Genomic DNA, 19,799 nt, shown 5'->3' with positions numbered 1-19,799 from the left:
CTCACAAGTTATATAGAATTGCATGCAGCATAAAACTTGTTAATCCGAGAGTTTTCAGAGCTACACCGCACAGTCTTTTGTCTATCAGGACTGTCTCACATGTGCCAACATTGCATAAATCCATTTGCTGCTTCAGAACTGCACGAGTTGGGTTATTAAGGACTGTCGTGACATAGTGGAGAAGTTGCGGGTTTAGCAACCAGAGTTCTGCATATTGATCCAAAGACGCGCTCAAATCCCCCCCCCATGGCAGCTACTAGTTTAAATACAAGCAATTAGCTAAAACTGGAATTGGGGAATGAAGAAATAGATATTCTCTGAAACTCTTAAACAACCAGAGTGAAACCTGAAACGTTGGTTACACTCAGCAGGTTGTGTAGCATCTGTAGGAAGAGAAAGAGTTAATATTTTAGAGCATATTTAATCAGAATTGGGGGAGGAGGGTAAAAGGAATTAATAGTTTTCAGCAAAGAGGTGGAGAGATGTGAAGGATAAAGGGAAGATCTCAGACCTGAAACATGAACAGTCTCTTTCACACAGATACTGCCTAACCTGCTGAGTGCTTCCATTTCTGATATTATCCAGCATCTTCAGTATTATATTGAGTTGAACACTCACTTCACTGGGCTGGTCCACCTCCTTCTTCAAAACGTCATAGTACCCATTCATACTAATCCCATTACTCAGGCTTCAGCATTCTATGCCATGGCATTTGAAGTGCTCATCTAAATACTTGATGTTGTGATAATCTCTGCCACCACCTCAGGTCAGATCAGATTAGTTTATTGCCATATACACAGTAGGATGCAATGACATTCCTTGTGTGAAGCACAAAGAGTAAACAGTACACATGGTAATAATAAATACAAAACAAAACATCAGAATGGTACATTGTACAATAGTGGAAACTACACTAGGTGCAGAAAGTGACAATAATAGAATAACCGAGAGAAGTAGAATCAAAGGTTTGAGAGCGATGATTGGTTCAGAAGTCTGACTGCAGTGGGGGGGGGGGGGGGGGAGAAGTAGTTCTGACTCTGGTAGCTCAGCTTTCAAGCTCCTGTATCTTTTCCAAAGCAAGCCATTCCAGATTCTAACCACCCTGAGTGAAAACTTCTTCCTCAAATCCCTTTGAAGTCTCCTACCCTTCACATTAAATCCTTGTCCTCTCGTTCTGGACATCTCTGCTGAAGGGAGAATGTTTCCCACATCATTTTGAGTATCTCAATCACTTTCTCCCTTTATCCCTCTTCTCTCCAAGGAAAGCAAAGACTGGCTCTCAGTCTCTCTCTTCATAGTTGAAACCTTCCTTCCCAACCAACATCTTGGTAAATCTCTGCACCCTCTTCAGCACAGCCACATTATTTGTATAATGCAGTGGTCGGAACTGCATACGATATTGCAGGTGTGGTCAAACATGAAGCTCTTCCTGTAAAGAGTTTGCAGAAGAGGTGCTGCATTTTGAGAAGACTAATAGCGGTAGGACTTACACAGTGAATGATAGCGCCCTGGGGAGTGTTGTGGAACAGAAGGAACTAGGAGTACATTGGTCCCTGAAAGTGGTGCCACACGTAGACAAGGTGGTAAAGGCAACTTTTGGCATGATGGCTTCATCAGTCAGGAACTGCATACAGAAGATGAATGATATGTTGCAGACCCTCACCATTGTCATGTCCTCTTCTCATTACAACCACTGGGAAGGTATAGGAGCCTGAAGACCTAGACTTGGCGATTCCGAACATTTTCCCCTCTACTATCGGACTTCTGCACGGTCTATAATCCCATCAATACTACTATTTCATTCCTTTATTGGGCACTAATTTTTTTTTGTAGCAATTTTATGTCTTTATACTGTATTTCTGCTGCAAAACAACAAACATCATACAAGACAATGATAATAAACCTGATAATTGATTCTGAATTGTACAAGATATTAATGAGGCTCGGTTCTGTTTTGGTCACCTTGTTGTTGGAAAGGTGCCATTAAACTGGAAAGAGTGCTGAGGAGATTTATATTGGAGGGACTCAAGATACTGAGCTATGGAGAGAGACTGAGCAGGTTGGGACTCAGTGGTGTTGGGGCCAGAGACTGGGATTTGTCTATATCATCTAGTGAACCTGAACCTTTATCTGAGCTCTCACCATCTAAATCTAAGTAATATTTTATCCCTTAAACATCAAAAGGACACAGAATGCGTGGAGAAACACAGGCCATCTGGCAGGGTTGAGTTGACTGGGTGAAGGTGATGGGGGCATGGGACAAACAGCGAATCCATCCAGAAGTGCCAGGTCAGCGTTACAAATACCTGGGGTTCTTGCCCAAGTAACTCCATCCGTGAAGTTAAATTTGCAATGGATCGGAGATTTGTTTCATTTGGGAGGTGGGAGGGAGATGGGAAACAGCTTTATAACATGTAAAACTGCCATCCATGAATCATTCCAATGTTTAATGATTTTTCCCTGTTGGTTAATTTATCATGGACAACAAGCTAACACATGTACTTGTGTGAAGAGGGACAGGTGCAAGTTAAATGACTGATCAATGACACCACCCAGTGCTTCCACATACAGGTTCCCCTTTCTGGCGTTGTGTCCCATACCTGACTTGGAAGACAGAAAATGCTGGAGAGACTCAGCAAGCCAGACTCCATTTGTGGCAAGAGAAAAGGAACCAATATTTCAGGAAAGGGGTGTCTCAAAACTGCGAGGGACATAAAAGAAGCCTGTCAAGCTGCAGGGGGATAAGTCACTGATAGGATAAAGTGGGGTGACCATGGAGATCAGCTATAAACAAGGTTAGAGTTAGTGAGTGAATGGGAACAGCTAGGGGGTGAGAACATAGACCAAAGAAATGTGGGAGCTGTGAAATGCAGAGAAAGAAAATATGACTGGTAGGTCAGGCTAGGTACATCCTCTGCTCTGAGACAGAGGAATACAAAGGAGAGAAAAATCCTAAATTAGAGCAATCCGGTGCATCAATGACTGCATTGGTGCTGCCTCCTACAATCACACAGAGCTCACAATTTTATTTACTCTAGTTGCCATTTCCACCTAGCCAGACCCTCACGTGGTCAATCTCTGACTCTTCCTTAACTTTCTGGATCTGTCTTTCTCAAGAGATAGGCTAGCTACAAGCATCTGTACAAGTCTATTGACTACCACAGCTATCTCAACTGCTCCTCATCCCCTCCTGCTTCCGTTCTGCCAGTTCTTGACTTTGTGTTTGCTCTGCTGAGAATTTCCACACCTCTGAAACATTTTCCTTCCTGAACCGCTACCAATGTTAACAAAGCTCTTGAATGGCTTGTCCGTTTCCCATGCTTCTGTTCTCACCCGCCTTTTCTCCGGGAAAGAAGGATATAGTTCCTCCAGTCCTCACCTTTCACCTAAACAGAATTCAGCAGACCATCCTTCACAATTTCTGCCACCTACAAACAGATTCCACCACCATTCACAATTTCCTCATCAGCATTTTGCAAGGACTGTCCTCTTACTGATTCCTTGGTCTCCTTTGCCACCAACCACCCAACCTCTTTTACAACTTTCTCTTGCAACACTTGTCTTTTTACCTCTTCCCTTCCAACCATCATTCCAGGTGAAGTAGTGATACACTTGTACATCCTCCAACCTGGTCTTCTGCATTTGGTGTTCACCAAGTGGCCTTGTGTACAGTGGAGAAACCAAACACAGCCTGAGTGACTGTTTTGTGGAACATGGGTGTTCTGTTTGGCAGGACAACTCTGGGCTACCTATTGTTTGCTTTTCTAATTCTCATCCCATTCCTACCCTGACCTACAAGCCTCAGACGTCTTGCAGTGTCACAGTGTGATCCACCACAAGCTTGAGGAACAGCACCTCACATATGTCTGAGTATGTTGCAGCCTTCCTGTAAAATATTAAATTTTACATCTTCAGCTAACTTGAACTCTTGGTCTGCATCAGTCATTCAACTCTGAAATTGGCTCAGCTTTTTTCCCCCCCTCCCTCTGGGACCAACACCAGATGTACTTTACTGGTGGGTACTAGTCTGACACTGGAAAACTGGTATACTGGGTGGATATAAATCTGACGCTGTATAACAATTGGTTACTGTACTAGTAGGTAAAGTTCTGTCATTGTGCAACTATTTGCTTCTATATTGGTGCATTGAGGTCTATTTTGTACCAGACAGGGACAGCACCCTGCAGGGCAAAACACTATGTGTTAAATTAGTTGCAGCATTAGTGGGCTCAAACTTTTTCACTGAATGAAAATGGTTAAGTATTACTGAGTGCAGTTCTGTCTATGTATGACATTGGGTTACAATGTCAGTGGGTTAAAAGATTATCAGAGCACAACACTGAGGTATAATATCAGTGAGCACTGTCTAAAATAGCACAATGCTGAGTAAAGGGGCACAAGTCTATAACTACAGAGCACAAGGATACAGTACCGATGTACACATATCTGTCATTATATTGGTACAGTGTAGGTGGCTACATGTCTTTTGGTGTACCAAGCTACTTGGAGGAGGTAAAAAAGGTTCAAGTCTCAGTCAACTGTGCAGTGCTCCCTCAGCATGCCAAGAAATGTCATGAGACCTGAACCCACAAACTTCTGCTTCTTCACAAACCCCCATTCTTTGGGAAGATTATACAAATTCCTTAAAAATTTTAAATACAGTGTTACTGAAAATGGGATAATTTTAAGTGATTGAATAAAACATTCCAGTTGCATAAAAGACTCTTTACATATAATCAAACACAGTTATGTAATGAAATACATACAGGCAAAGTCTAACAAGTGTGTAAATATAACTATATCCAAACAGGGTTATATAAAATTCAACCTAATTTCAAAAGACATGCATTCCACTCTAAACAACCATGAAGAGACAGACACATTGCCACAGACAGTTTCACATTTGCATCAATAAACCTTATTTGCAAGTGTGAACTGCTGCTTCCAGCCTGCAGACACACTGGTCTTGGATCTTGTAGTACAGCATAAATTGATATACAGTACAAACCGTCTCGATATTCATGCAGACGATTGTTGCAAATCCTGTGTTTGGCTGCAGGGGAATTACTCCCCGTCACTCCGTCAAGAGCAAAGTGAAATAAATCTGGTAATGACCACATTGTACTTTCTGAGAGTTCACTATGCAAAAATTAGCAGCACCATTTCCAAACTATAAAATACAACTCCAACAATATTCATTGAACCAATGCTATTTGCAACATTCAAGGCTTGAGTAAACACAATATTACTGTTTGTGTGTCTTGTTTGCTGCAATTCAAAATCCAGTCTCACTACAGAATCACTAAATAGTTAAGAGTCAATCAGCTTACAGGTTACATGCCAGGCCCTGATGGGACACCCTCCTCCATCCTGATCCCTCTTCCTTAACGTAGCCCTGAAAATGATCACCGTTGACAGGGAACTTGGGATTTTTTTTCCCCCCAAAAGTCTTTTTGTGAAGGAAATTTCTCACCCTTACCCAGCCTGATCTAAGTGTAACTCAAGCATGCAGTGATTGTTGGCTTCTCAACTGTTTTTCGAGATGGCCATACAAGTCATTCACTTCAGTAATGGATGGGTTGCAATGGGCAGGGGCTCGGTGGGGGAGGCTGACAGCATTGGGCTCTTCCACTACCTGACAGGGAGTGGCTGAGCATGTTGTAGTGTATTCACCCCAGGGGGCCATGAGTGGCAGCAGTAAAGTAGCAGAACACCTCGTAACACACAGACTATGAATGTAAGAACAAAAGGCATTCACTGTTTATTCTTAAAAATATTCTTTTATTATGAATAAAGTTTATTTTGATATAAAAACGGGTAGCAAAGGAGTGGCAATGGCACTATGGTTAAAAATATTGAATGTACTGATCAAATGAACACTAAGAATGTAAAGAATTTTGCATTGTTTTTCTTTTTGTAAAGGTATTTTATAATTAAAGTTTATTTTTTTTAATTAAAAGTAATGGGTAGCAAATGCCCGATTTTCCAGTGCATGAGTCAAGTTTAAGCTGCAGGTCTTATTGAAGGTTCTGTTCTGTACAAATCCTGTGTGACTCAGCTCCTGCTGCTCTGGCAGGTTGAGAACTGTGTCCTACCATGATCTCCTCCAAAACTAAACTACTGGTTTACACTCAAGAATGTTTTGCAAGCAAAAATTAAAAACACATGGTCCTGAAAACAAATGTTCAGGCATCAATGTGACGAGCTACTGAATTTATTTACAGGGTGGATCTATGCTGTACCAGAAGTGGCTCTGTGCCCTTGTATAAAACACCAGTTACAATCCTTAAGGGATCAAGGCATCTTCCTAAATGTTTGTTGGAAAGTTTCTACAGTGCAATTGCTGTCAAGATACTCTCACTGTCCAACACCCATCCTGGGCTTACCTGCAAGATCCTTCCCCCACTGAGGATCAAAAATGTGCTGACCATTTTGCAACCATCGAACTCACTGAACATTAAGTCCTCTATTCATAACTGTTAAAACTTGAATTAGAAATCAGAATGTGGTAGGTGCAGAAATCTAAATGAAAGCACAATGCCCAAAGTGACTGTGACTGCACTTCAAATGCAGATCCCCCAATTAATGAATTGGAGACACAGCTTCAAATTCCACATTGGCTGTCAGGGAATTAAATCTGGTATCAGTAATGGCAGAAAGTAAACAAAACCACAAGTGGTTCACTGATGTCAAGCAGCAGTTGAAATTTGTTGCCCTTACCCTGTCTGGCCTAAACCTGACTCCAGACCCAGAAGGATGTGGTTGGCTGTCACCTGCTTTCAGAAGTGGCCTCAGCAAGCCACCCGGTTCAATAGGAACAGACAACAAATACCGGTCTTGCCAGGCATGCACCAAACTAGATAAAGTTGTTTCAATGTGAATGTAGAGTTTATTGTAATATATCGGTACAATGAAACACTTCCTTGCAGCAGCATCGCAGGTGCATTAGATCAACAGGTTGCTAACTCCCCATTTTCTCTCTCTTTCTGAATTAGTGGAGTCACATTTCCTATCCCAATCCACAGGAATGATCCTGAACTTTGGAAGGTGATTAGCAGTGTATTTACTATCTCTTTAGCAATCTCTTTCAAAATTCTGGGATGCAGAACATCAGGTCCTTGGGATTTATTGTCCACTGATCTTCTCAAAGCTTTTTTAAATTAATAATGATATCCCTCAGTTTATCCCACTTGACAACTGGTTATTGGATTTTTCCAGCTTTTTAAAAGACACAAAATTGTTCACTTCATTGACTTGTAACGAACACCTCACAACAGTGGCTACACTTTCTAGGGAGAGTGAGGCATGCAAGTCTCTCTGCCACCCTAGCAACTTTCTGCAGGAGCAGCATTGTTTGGTACGGAAGCTGAAAAGCATCTCACCGCTTTAAGGATGGTTAAAAACCCTGAGAGGATCACTGGAGTCTCTCTCGCTACTATTTGTGACGTTTACTGGGAGCGTTACCAATGAAGGGCCAAAAGTATTGAGGACCCTACCATCAGGTGGATGATACAGGACTAGGATTGACAGACCGGGTAACAGCTACTACCCTCAGCCTGTGAGACCACCGATTACCCTGCCACCACTGAGGTCTCATCACTAGGGCTGCCAGCCGTTTATTGCACTCTTTACTTTTTACCTGTGCTGCGCATTACCACGTGCATTTTTGAATTACATTTTACAACTTACTGTATTTATGGTAATATTTTGTCTCGTGTGTTGTGTGTGATATTGTTTGTGGGTGCACTGGGATTCAGGGGAATGTTGTTTTATTTGTTTTTTCAATATGCAGTCAGATGGCAATAAACTTGAACTTGAACTTCTCATTATGAATTTCTCTGCCTATAAGCGACTCATATTTACCTCTATCAATGTTTCTCTTTACAAATATCATTGTGTTTCTGAGAGCAGGACCACCTCCCACAGGTATCTCTAGTGTCTGGAAACATACCATAATTGTTGTTCCCCAACAATCAACCACATTCAGAAGGGCAGTGAATCAACCTTAATGTCCTCTCACTGGCCAACATACCCAGTACTGTGGTCCTAATAGCTTTTAGTCAGCTACACCAGCCTGCTGTGGGAAGAGCTTACAAAGCAGAGAAAGTTAAAGATGTGCGCAGAGTTTCTTTCAGTAAGTGAGGGATCCTCGCTGACTCACGGAAGAGTACAGCACATTGACAACAGTACAGCGAGGATCCTGTCCTGTACAGTTCTCTGAGTCAGTTGAGACAAACTAACTAAGCTAATGATGCCTAACTTCTTCTCCCTGCACATGGTCCATATCCCTCTATTTTCAGAATAGTCATGTGCCCAAGACCTTCTTAGACACCACTTATTTTACACCACTACTTCCAATGCACCCCACCCCCACAGCACATTCCAGCCACTCACCACTTTCTGATTTAAAACAAATACAGATTCCACCCCCCCCCCCCCCCCAGTATCTCCTCTGAACTGGTACACACAAAATGCTGGAGGAACTCCTGGCAGCATCTATGGCAAAGAGTAAACAGTCGACATCTTGGGCTGAGATCCTCCATTGGGCCTTCATTCAGGACCCCAGCATTTTCTGTGTTTACTTTGATCTCCAGACTTGCTCCTTTGAACTTATTCCCTCTTAAACACATGCATTCTACACAGTGGCCATTTTATTAGGTACTTCCTGTACCGAATAAAGTGGCCACTGAGTGTAGGTTCGTGGTCTTCTGCTGCTGTAACCCATCCACGTCAAGGGTCGATGTGTTATGTTTCAGAGATGCTCTTCTGCACACCACTGTTGTAACTTGTAGTTGCTTGAGTTAATGTCACTTCCCTGTCAGCTTGAAACAGACTGGCCATTCACCTCAGACCTTTCTCGTGAACAGTTTTCGCCCAGAACTGCTGCTCATTGGATGTCTTTTATTTTTCACACCATTCTCTGTAAGCTCTAGAGACTGCTGTGCATGAAAATCCCAGGAGATCAGCAGTTTCTGAGATTCTCAACCACCCTGTCTGACATCAACAATTATTCCATGGTCAAAGCCCCTCAGATCACATTTCTTTGCCATTCTGATATTTTGCTTGAACAACAACTAAACCTCTTGTCAAAGGTTCCCACCTTTCTTTATGCCATGGACCAGTGCAATTAGGCAGGCATTGGTCCATGGACCTCAGGTTGGCAATCACTGTGACCATGCCTGCACGCTTTAATGCCTTGAATTAGCTGAATACATATTTGCATTAATGAGGTGTACCGGTGTACCTAATAAAGTGGCCACTGAATGTAGTAGTAGACATTTTGACCCAGGGCAAAAAGAAACTTCGTCTTGTCTGAGCCTTTCATGATCCTATAAACTCCTATCAGGTCTCCCCTCAGCTTCAAATGTACCAGAGCAGATGACCAATAGTCTAGCCTCTCTTTATACTTATGTCCTTGTGCACTCCTGGCTAAAGAGGAAACATTCAGGATCGAATTAACAAACTTGAGGAAATGCATCGGCATAACTGTTGCCATGTGTACTCAGATAGAGTGAGAAGTTTTGTTTTACATGTCGTCAAGTGGGTGTGAGATGGTGTACCCCCACCACTGTAAGCATCGTCTCGCACCCATTCACTCACCAGATACCTCAGGAAAGCATCCAACATAAATTAGATCCTTGTTCATAGACTTCAGTTCAGCATTCAACATAATCATCCCTCAGAAACTTCTTGGAAAGCTGAGCCGACTGGGCCTGAATATCTCCCTCTGCAACTGGATCCTAGACTTCCTGACTGGGAGACCTCAGTCAGTCCGGATTGGGAGCAGCATCTCCAACACCATCACACTGAGCATGGGGGCTCCCCAGGGCTGCGTGCTCAGTCCACTGCTGTTCACTCAGCTGACCCACGACTGTGCTGCAACACACAGCTCGAACCACATCATCAAGTTCACCAATGGTGTGGTGGGTCTCATCAGCAAGAACAACGAGTCAGCTCACAGAGAGGAGGTGCAGCGGCTAACGGACTGGTGCAGAGCCAACAACCTGTCTCGTAATGTGAACAAAACAAAAGAGATGTTTGTTAACTTCAGGAGGGCACAGAGCAACCACTCCCCCGCTGAACATCGACGGCTCCTTGGTAGAGATCATAAAGAGCACCAAATTTCTTGGTGTTCACCTGACGGAGAATTTCACCTGGTCCCTCAACAACAGCTCCATAGCAAAGAAAGCCCAGCAGCGTCTCTACTTTTTGCGAAGGCTGAGTTAAGTCCATCTCCCACCCCCGTCCTCATTACATTCTACAGGGGTTGTATTGAAAGCATCCTGAGCAGCTGCATCACTGCCTGGTTCAGAAATTGCACCATCTCTGATCGCAAGACACTGCAGCGGATAGTGAGGTAAGCTGAGAAGATCATCGGGGTCTCTCTTCCCGCCATCACGGACATTTACAATACACGCTGCATCCGCAAAGGAAACAGCATTATGAAGACCCCATGCACCCCTCACACAAACTCTTCTCCCTCCTGCCGTCTGGGAAAAGGCTCCGAAGCATTTGGGCTCTCACGATCAGACTATGTAACAGTTTCTACCCCCAAGCTATCAGACTCCTCAATACCCAAAGCCTGGACTGACACCTTGCCCTATTGTCCTGTTTATTATTTATTGTAATGCCTGCACTGTTTTTGTGCACTTTATGCAGTCCTGGGTAGGTCTGTAGTCTAGTGTAGCTTTCTCTATGTTGTTTTTTTTTTACATAGTTCAGTCTAGTTTTTGTAGTGTGTCATGTAACACCATGGTCCTAAAAAATGTCGTCTCATTTTTACTATGTACCGTACCAGCAGTTATGGTCAAAATGACAATAAAAGTGACTTGACTTGACTTGACTATTCTTCCTTTCCGTCAGGCAGAAGATACAAGTGCTTGACAGTATGTAACAGCAGGCTCAAGGATGGGTTCTGCCCAGCTGTTATCACAGTCTTGAGTAGACATTTCATACACTAAAAGAACTCTTTCTCAGTCTACCTCATCATGACCCTTGTCTGCCTGCACTGTACTTTCTCTGCAACTGTAATGTTATTCTACATTCTGTTTTTCTTTTTACTAGCTCAACAGAATTGTGTGTCTGGATGGCACATAAAACAAAGTTTTTTTACTGTATCTTAGTATGTATGACGACAGTAAACCAATTCTGCCTGACCTTTGGGGAGACTGAGATTCCGACAATGCCATTATCAGTCACTTCAGAAGCCATAACATCAGAGTAGGGAAAAAACTCTTAAGGAGCTGTCCTAGGAGGCGGCATACCTACAAAAGTGCTTACAGTCTGTTTTTACATTGCTAGTTTATTCTCATGCTCTGCCTTGCCTTTCTTTTCAATTTCTTGGTTTTCCTTTGCCAACTTCTATTTCTGGGTCTTTAATAAGCTTCATGGAATTTAGCGATTTCTTCAGCTGTTTCTATCAGCCATGAAGGGACCCACTTTCCCTGCTGGTTTTTGGACCAGTAATTTTTTTTCCTGCAAATTATGCATTAATTCCTTAAATGCTAACTATTTTCAGTCCACATTCATACCTTTAAACACAAAATCCCTGTCAACAGCCTTCATTCACCTCATCCCTCCCTAATTTTCTTTAATTAGGTTTCAGGGACTAGTTTTGGATTGAAATGCACCATTTTCAAATTTACTGTGAAATTCTATCATATTACGATCCCTGTTCTCTGAAGGCCTCAACAGGTCCATCAGTTAACACTTCCTCACTGCACAAAATAAGATCTGAAATAGTCCTTTCCTTCAACATATTCATCTGCAAAATATATGTTTTCCTGCTAATTTGATGTGTTTAGTTTATATACAGGTGCAGGACAGTATAGTGGTGTAGCTAGTAGTCACTGCCTCACAGTCCCAACAACCTGGGTATGATACTGACCTCAGATACTGTCTGCATTTCCCTGTGACGTGTAGCTTTCCTCTGGCTGCTTCAGTTTTCTTCCACTTCCAATAGGTTAATTAGCTACTATAAATTGCACCTAGGGTGTTGGTAAGTGCTGGAACCTGGAGGGAGCTCATGGGAACGTGGGCATGTTTTAAGAATGAGATTAACGTAGGGTGTGCAAGTGGACACAGACTCAGTGGGCTGAAGGGCCTGCCGTTCGACTGCTTCTATCAAAATAAAATGTTTTAAATGATTCATATGTTTAAGTGTACAGTAAGTTTCAAAATAATTTAAACACACGCACACACACACACCCACGCACAAAGGCAATCAGCATTCACCCTTTATATCACTCTGACCAAGCCAAATACTGACTTTTGGCATCCACAGTTAAGAGGGTGATGAAAGAATACACAAAAAATGTTGCTGGGACAGGAGAACTTCAGATATAAAGAAAGACTGGACAAGCAGGGACTGCTTCACCTGAAATGAAGGAGGCCGAGAGGTGACATTCTAGAGGCTTATAAAATCATAGATTGGGACTTGCTGAGGTAGGTGCCTTGATCAGCATGGACAAGTTGTGCTGAAGGGTCCGATTCTATGCTATATAATTCTGTCACTCCGTTTGTTCCTCCAAGCTTCAGTGGAACTTCACAAAACAAGTGCAAACAAAAAAAAACCAGGCATGTGCTTGAGGGCATAATTTAATGTACCTTGACACTCAGATCACGAGCCCATCTTCTATTCAGGTTCTAACTCGTGCTTTGCATCGGAACTGCCACGTGAAAGAAGTTTGCGGACAGCATGACTGCAGCAATGAAACACAGCTCCGCCGCTGCTCCAGTCACCCGTGTTCAATCCCGACCTCCAGTGATGACTGTGTGGAGTCTGTATTTCAGCCCTGTGACTAGGAGCTTAGCCCAAGTGCTCTGGTTTCCTCCCACATAACAAAGACATGTGGGTTGCTAGGATAATTGTTGCTAGTGTGCAGTTCAGTGGTAGACAATGGGGCAGTTGATGGGAATGAGGGGAGAACTAAATCAGGATTAGTATAAATGGGTGCTTCGTGATTAACATACATTCACTGAGTGGAGGGCTTGTTTCTGTGCTGTACAACTATATGGCTCGAACTATATCATAAAGCAATTTGAAAATCTTCCTTTGGGGTAGTGTCACAGAAACTGTCCATTCCTAGAAAGGGTTGATGAAGACTGGGCAGGAGATGGTGTTTAGATGGACTTCCAGAAGGCTTTTGATAAAGTACCTCATTAAATACCTTAGCTCAGAAAATAAACGTGTGTGCCAATGATCAGCATAATGTGACAGGAGGCAGCAAATGCAAATGTTTATCAGTGGTTTGTAGCTCAGATGCCCTGGGGTCAGTTTTAGGATAATTGATTTTCTGGTTACACATAAATGACTTGGACTTTACTGTAGGGAGAACAAATCTGAAGGTCAGAAAAACAACTGCACTATAAGCTCCATTTTCCTACTCTTTCCTTTATCTTTTGTCAATGTCAGGGATCATTCTAGAGTTATGAAATTATGGATAGCATGATTACGGATGAACTAAAATGAGAACCACTCTTCAGGAAATAAAACCTGTGTACAATTGAACTTCCAGTTGATACTCTGTGGCTTTCTTTCCCATTGAAACTACATAGGGGAAGACAACAGATGAGTGTTCCTGCTTCAGCACATTGTTAACATGCATCCCTGCCACTTAATGCACAGATCAGGACAAGTGTTTTGTCACTTAACCTTCTGGTTAATTGTATATACATCTCAACACTGTAACAAAAGGGGTACATCCTGCCTTTTAGAACCATAAGACATAGGAGCAGAATTAGGCAATTCAGCCCATCAATTCTGCTCCACCTTTCCATCGTGATTCATTTATTACCCTTCTCAACCCTATTCCCCTGCTTACTCCCCATAGCCTTTAATGCCCTGATGAATCAAGAACCTCTGCTTTAAATATACTCAATCACTTGGCCTCCACAGTAATCTATGCCAATGAATTCCACAGATTCACTACCCTTTGGCTAAAGAAATTCTTCATCATCTCTGGCCTAAAAGGATCGCCTTCTTTTCTGAGGCTGGGCCCTCTGGTCTAAGACTCATCCACTATAGGAGGCATCCTCCCCACAGCCACTCTATCTAGGCCTTTCAATAATCAATACATTTCAGTCCGATCCTCCTCTCATTCTTCTAAGCTTCAGTGAGTACAGGCAGAGGCACATCAAATGCTCATCATGTTAACCCTTTCATTCCTGAAAACATTCTTGTGAACCTCCTCTTCAATACCAGCAGATCTTTTCCGAGGTAAGGGGCCCAAAACCACTCACAAAGTTCCACGTGGTTTGACCAATGCCTTACAAAGCTTCAGCATTACATCCTTGCTGTTATATTCTAGTCCTCTCAAAATGAATGCTAACATTGCATTTGCCTCACTGTGCTCACCCCATCTTTCTACTGCCTAACATGGATTGAGTTCCTCTTGTCCTCAATTTACTACTCCATGAGCTTCCACCTCCTTTCTTTTTACAATATTTTTATTCAAAAGAAGAAAAAAAACAAGATTTACAGAGTGCAACACATAGATACATCTCAACATAACTTGTGTACATTCATATATTGTAATAAAATTGATCAAAATGTTATAGCATAACACATAAAGGTATACCACTCTGTAATCAAAAATTTAAAGATATGTCATACATCATAAAAGAATTTTTTTTTAAATAAAAATAAAGTCAATCCCCTACCAACTACCAAAGAAAAAAGCTGATGGATGACAATGGATAATTAGAAAAAAAACATATTCACTTAAGAGAAGATAAAAATATACATAAAAGTCTGTGCACTGTTAAACTTTATAAATTGGAAAAGTAATTTAGGAAAGGTCCCCAAATATCATAAAAAGATTGTTTCGTATTTAAGACTGAGCAGCAGATCTTTTCTAAATTTAAATAAGACATAATATCACGCAGCCATTGAAGATGTGTAGGAGGGGTAGACACCTTCCATTTAAGCAAGATTGCTCTTCTTGCTAAAAGAGGGGTAAAAACTAAAACCTGTAGGTTAGGAGTATTTAAAGTTATATCTTCATTTGCAACAATACCAAACAAGGCAGTAAGGGGATTTGGGTCAAATTGGACCCTAAAAAGGTGTGAGAAGGTATGAAATACTTCTCGCCAAAACTTTTCAATTGTAGGGCAAAACCAAAACATATGAATTAAAGAGGCATCAGCAGAGTTGCATTTATTACAAAGTGGAGAAACCTTCGGGTAAAAACTGGACAGCTTCTGTTTAGAAATGTAAGCTCTATGAAACACTTTAAATTGTAGAAGAGAATGACGAGCACAGAAAGATGATTTATTAACCCGTTTATAAAATTTATGAATTTTATGAATTTTATTGCACCTATCATCAGAAATCTGACAACTTAGGTCATCCTCCCAAGCTTTTTTTATTTTATCTAAAAAGTCTTGTCTAGAATCAATCAACAAGTTATAGATACCGGTAATAGAACCATTAACAAAAGGTTTAAAATTTAAAAGATCGTCCAGTAAATTTTTATCAGGACCTTTAGGAAAAGTAGCTAATTGGAAACGTAGAAAATTTCTAATTTGAAGGTACCTGTAAAAATGTGTTTTTGGGAGTGCAAATTTATTTGACAATTGGTCAAATGAAGCAAGAGATCCTGAGATAAACAGGTCCCAAAAACACTTAATACCTAGTTCATCCCCATCTTTAAAGACTTTATCCGTCATGGAAGGGATAAAAAAATAATTAAGGAGAATGGGAGATGATAATGAAAAATTCGCTAAACCAAAAAATTTTCTAAATTGAGACCAGATCCTTAAAGTTTGCTTATCAATTATGTTATCTGTTGTTTTATTTGCTGAAAAAGAAGAGTATGATCCAAGAAGAGAGACAATAGAGGAATTTTTTACAGAATTAGCTTCTAAGGAGACCCATGATGGGCAATCTTTATGATAAATATAACAGGACCAGAAAGTAATATTCCTTATATTGGCAGCCCAATAGTAAAACCTAAAATTGGGTAGGGCTAGTCCACCCATCTCTTTATTTCTTTGTAAGTAAACTTCACTTAAATGAGCTTGTTTATTATTCCAAATATAAGAGGTTAAAATTGAATCTAAAGAATCAAAGTACATCTTAGGAATAAAAATAGATAAGGCCTGAAAAAGATATAAAAATTTAGGAAGAATCTTCATTTAATCAAATTAATTCGGCCAATTAGGGATAAAGAAAGAGGGGACCATTTAGAAAGTGTCTTTTTCACATAATTCAATAAGAGGTTTAAGTTTTCTTTAAATAAATTCTTGAAGTTTTAAATAATTGTTACACCTAGATATGTAAATTGACTTGTAACAACTTTGAATGGAAATTTGGTCATTTAAAGGAAATAGCTCACTTTTATGTAGGTTCACCTTGTACCCTGAAAAAGAACTAAACTGGGAGATTAAAGAAAGAACCAAAGGTAAAGAAGTTTCAGTGTTAGAGATAAAAAGTAAAATATCATCAGCGTATAATGAAATTTTATGAGCCATACCTTCCCTTAGTATACCAGAAATGTCCTTAGATTCTCGAAGTGATATTGCTAAGGGTTCTATAGCTAAAGCAAAAAGTAAAGGACTAAGAGGACAAACTTGTCTAGTTCCCCGCTGTAGTTTAAGGGGCTTAGAAATTTGGGAGTTAGTAATAACCTGAGCGGTAGGAGACCGCTCGTTGAGCTTCCACATCCAACATATCATTGTTTGCATCTTCCACCATCTTCAATGGGATCCCACCACTAAACACATCTTTAAACACAGGAGCCCCTCAGGGCTGTGCACGAAGTCCCCTCCTTTACTCTCTGTATACCCATGACTGTGTTGCCACCCACAGCTCTAATTGCTAATTAAGTTTGCTGATGACGCTACATTGACTGGCCTAATATCAAACAATAACGAGGTGGCCTACAGGGAAGAAGTCATCTCGTCATCTCTCTGACACAGTGGCATCAAGAAAACAACCTCTCTCTCAATGTCACAAAAACAATGGAGCTGGTTGTAGATTACAGGAGGAATGAAGATGGGCTAACCCCTATTGACATCAATGGATCTGGGGTTGAGAGGGTGAACAGTTTTAAGTTCTTCGGTATCCACATCACCAAGGACCTCACATGGTCGGTATAAACCAGCTGTGTGGTGGAAAAGGCATAACAGCGCCTCTTTCACCTCAGATGGTTGAGGAAGTTAGAAATGGGTCCCTAAATCTTAAGATCTTTCTATAGGGGCACAATTGAGAGCACCCTGACTGGCCGCATTACTGCCTGGTATGGGAACTGTACCTCCCTTAATCACAGGATTCTTCAGAGAGTGGTACAGACAGCCCAGTGCATCTGTAGTTGTGAACTTCCCATGATTCAGGACATTTACAAAGACAGGTGTGTAAAAAGGACCCGTAGGATCATTGAGAACCCAAGTCACCACAACCACAATCTATTCCAGCTGCTACCATCCGGGAAATGATACCGCAGCATAAAAGCCAGGACCAGCAGGCTCTGGGACAGCTTTTTCCACAAGGCCATCAGACTGCTAAACTCATGCTGAATTGAGTGTATTTCTATGTTACACTGACTGTTCTATGTGTTATAAATTACTTTGATTACACATTTAGACAGAGATGTAACGTAAACATTTTTACTCCTCGTGTATGTGAAATAAAGTCAATTCAATTCTTCTCTCCATTTTCCACAGGGATCGCTTGCTTCCAGATTCCCTTGTCTATCCATTCGCTCCTGGCACATATCCCTGCAAGCCAGAGAAATGCTACACACCTGCAGGGCCCCAAACAGTCCTTCAAGATGAGTCAACACTTCACCTGCAGATCTGCTGGGGTCTTGTATGGTATCTGCTCCTCCTGATGCACTGGTGAGACCCGATTTGGGGGATTGCTTTGATAAACACCTCTGCTCCATCCACCAGAGTGGAATTTCCTGGTGGCCAACCATTTTAATTCCTATCCCCATTCCTGTTCTGGCACGTTGGTCCATGGCTTCCTCTTATGCCACGATGAGGCCATCCTCAGGGTGAAGGATCAGCACCTCATATTCTGTCTAGGTGGTCTCCAACCTGGCAGTATGAACATCAATTTCTCCTTCTGGTAAATTTTCCCTTCCCCTTTCCCTCTTCTTCTATTCCCCACTCTGGTCTCTCTCCTCACTTACCTATCCCTTCCCCCTCGTGACTCTCCTTCTTCCCTTTCTCCCATGATCCACTCTCCCCTTCTAATGCATTCCTTCTTCTCTGGACCTTTTTCCTTTCCCACCCACCTGCTTCACCTATCACCTTCTACCTAGTCCTCCTTTCTCTCATCCCACCTTTTTATTTTGGCATCTTCCCCGTTACTTTCCAATCCCGAAGAAGGGTCCAGATCAAAGTGTTGAATTTATATGCATAGATACTGCTTGACCTGCTGAGTTTGTCCAGCATTTCGTGTGCATTGCCTTGCATTCACCTTCCTTATCATCAACTCAACCTGCAATTTAACCTTTACAAAATTCTATTCAATAACCCCCAAGTCCTCTTGCACCTGATTTTTGAATTTCCCTTTTGCTTAGAAAATAGAAACTGCTTTATTCCTTCTACCAAAGTGCATAATCATACACTTCTCTACACTATACGCCATCTGTTACATCTTTGCCCATTCTGTCAATCTGTCTAAGCTCCTCTGCAGACTCCCTGCTTCCTCAGCACTACCCGGCCCTCCCCTATCTTTGAATTGTCCGCAGCTTGGCTACAAAGCTATCAATTCTATCATCCAAATCTTTTACATATAATATGAAAAGTAGTGGACTCAACACCAACCCCTGTGGAACACCACCAGTCACAGGCAGCCAACCTAAAAGCAACTACTCTTTGACTCCTGCCATTTGAATATGCTAAGAGGCTCTGATAGGTGGATGTGTTACTATTGTAAATATGTAAATCTTTAAATTTATTTGAATATACTATGACTGTTAAAGATAAGTAAATGATTACAGCATTTGAAACTATAGTTGATCGTTTATTATTATCTTTGCATTGGAAAGTATAAAACATTGTGTCAGAAGAGAGAGATGCTTGGATTCTCTCTCCCTTGGAGGTTTGCTGTGTAAATAAAGATTTTATATTTCCCAGTTACAACTTCCGTGTGACTCAGTTGTAGTCAGTCACAACAATCAGTACTCTTGAAAAGACACCAGAAGCAGAGCGTCCTCACGTTGACTGTGGACTCTCAGTACTGCACATAGATTCTACTCGAACATATCCTATTCAAGCATCATGAACGACCACATTTTTGCATTACTCTGCGATGACTATAAATTTGTCTCATCGTGCAGTGGGTTCAGAAGACCAACAGTGGCTTCTTCTTGCCATGAATTCAGGATTCACTTTAATAAAACATTTTTAAGCTACTCACATCAGATGAAAAGTCTCAGCCAAAACTACTACTACTTCTTTGCCTATCACCCTGACTGGGCATAGGCCTCGGACAGCAGCTCGCCAGAGTCCTCTGTCCTAGGCCAAACTTTTAAATTTTCCCCAGCTGTAGCCCATCTTCAAAGATCCTTCCTCTCCCAGGGATGAAGACTTTGAAGCTTCTGTTGGCATTTCTATACCACTGGGTTCTTATGGGGTACTGTTTGCCAGCTCCATGCCTAATCTTTCTCCTTTCATGGCCATGGCAGTGTTATTAGTCCAAAATATTGCCTCTTTATTCCTTTCCATAGATGCTACCTGACCTGCTGAGTTCCTCCATTAGTCTGGCTGTGTTACTCTGGATATCTGCAGAACCTTGTATGTTTAAAAACTACTCATTAATACTTATACTTGGAGATCACTCTCCCACC

General features: G+C 41.6%; 1 protein-coding gene across 3 annotated transcripts in view; it reads right to left on the bottom strand.

Annotated features, from left to right (window-relative positions):
• LOC132397604 (guanine nucleotide-binding protein G(s) subunit alpha-like) overlaps nucleotides 1–19,799 on the bottom strand; it is a 362,218-nt gene that overhangs the window by 215,283 nt on the left and 127,136 nt on the right. The window lies entirely within an intron of this gene.

Source organism: Hypanus sabinus, chromosome 1 (assembly GCF_030144855.1).
Source record: "Hypanus sabinus isolate sHypSab1 chromosome 1, sHypSab1.hap1, whole genome shotgun sequence".
Taxonomy (NCBI): domain Eukaryota; kingdom Metazoa; phylum Chordata; class Chondrichthyes; order Myliobatiformes; family Dasyatidae; genus Hypanus; species Hypanus sabinus.
Note: the sequence above shows the minus strand (reverse complement) of the source record. Positions and strands in the feature narration are given on the sequence as shown.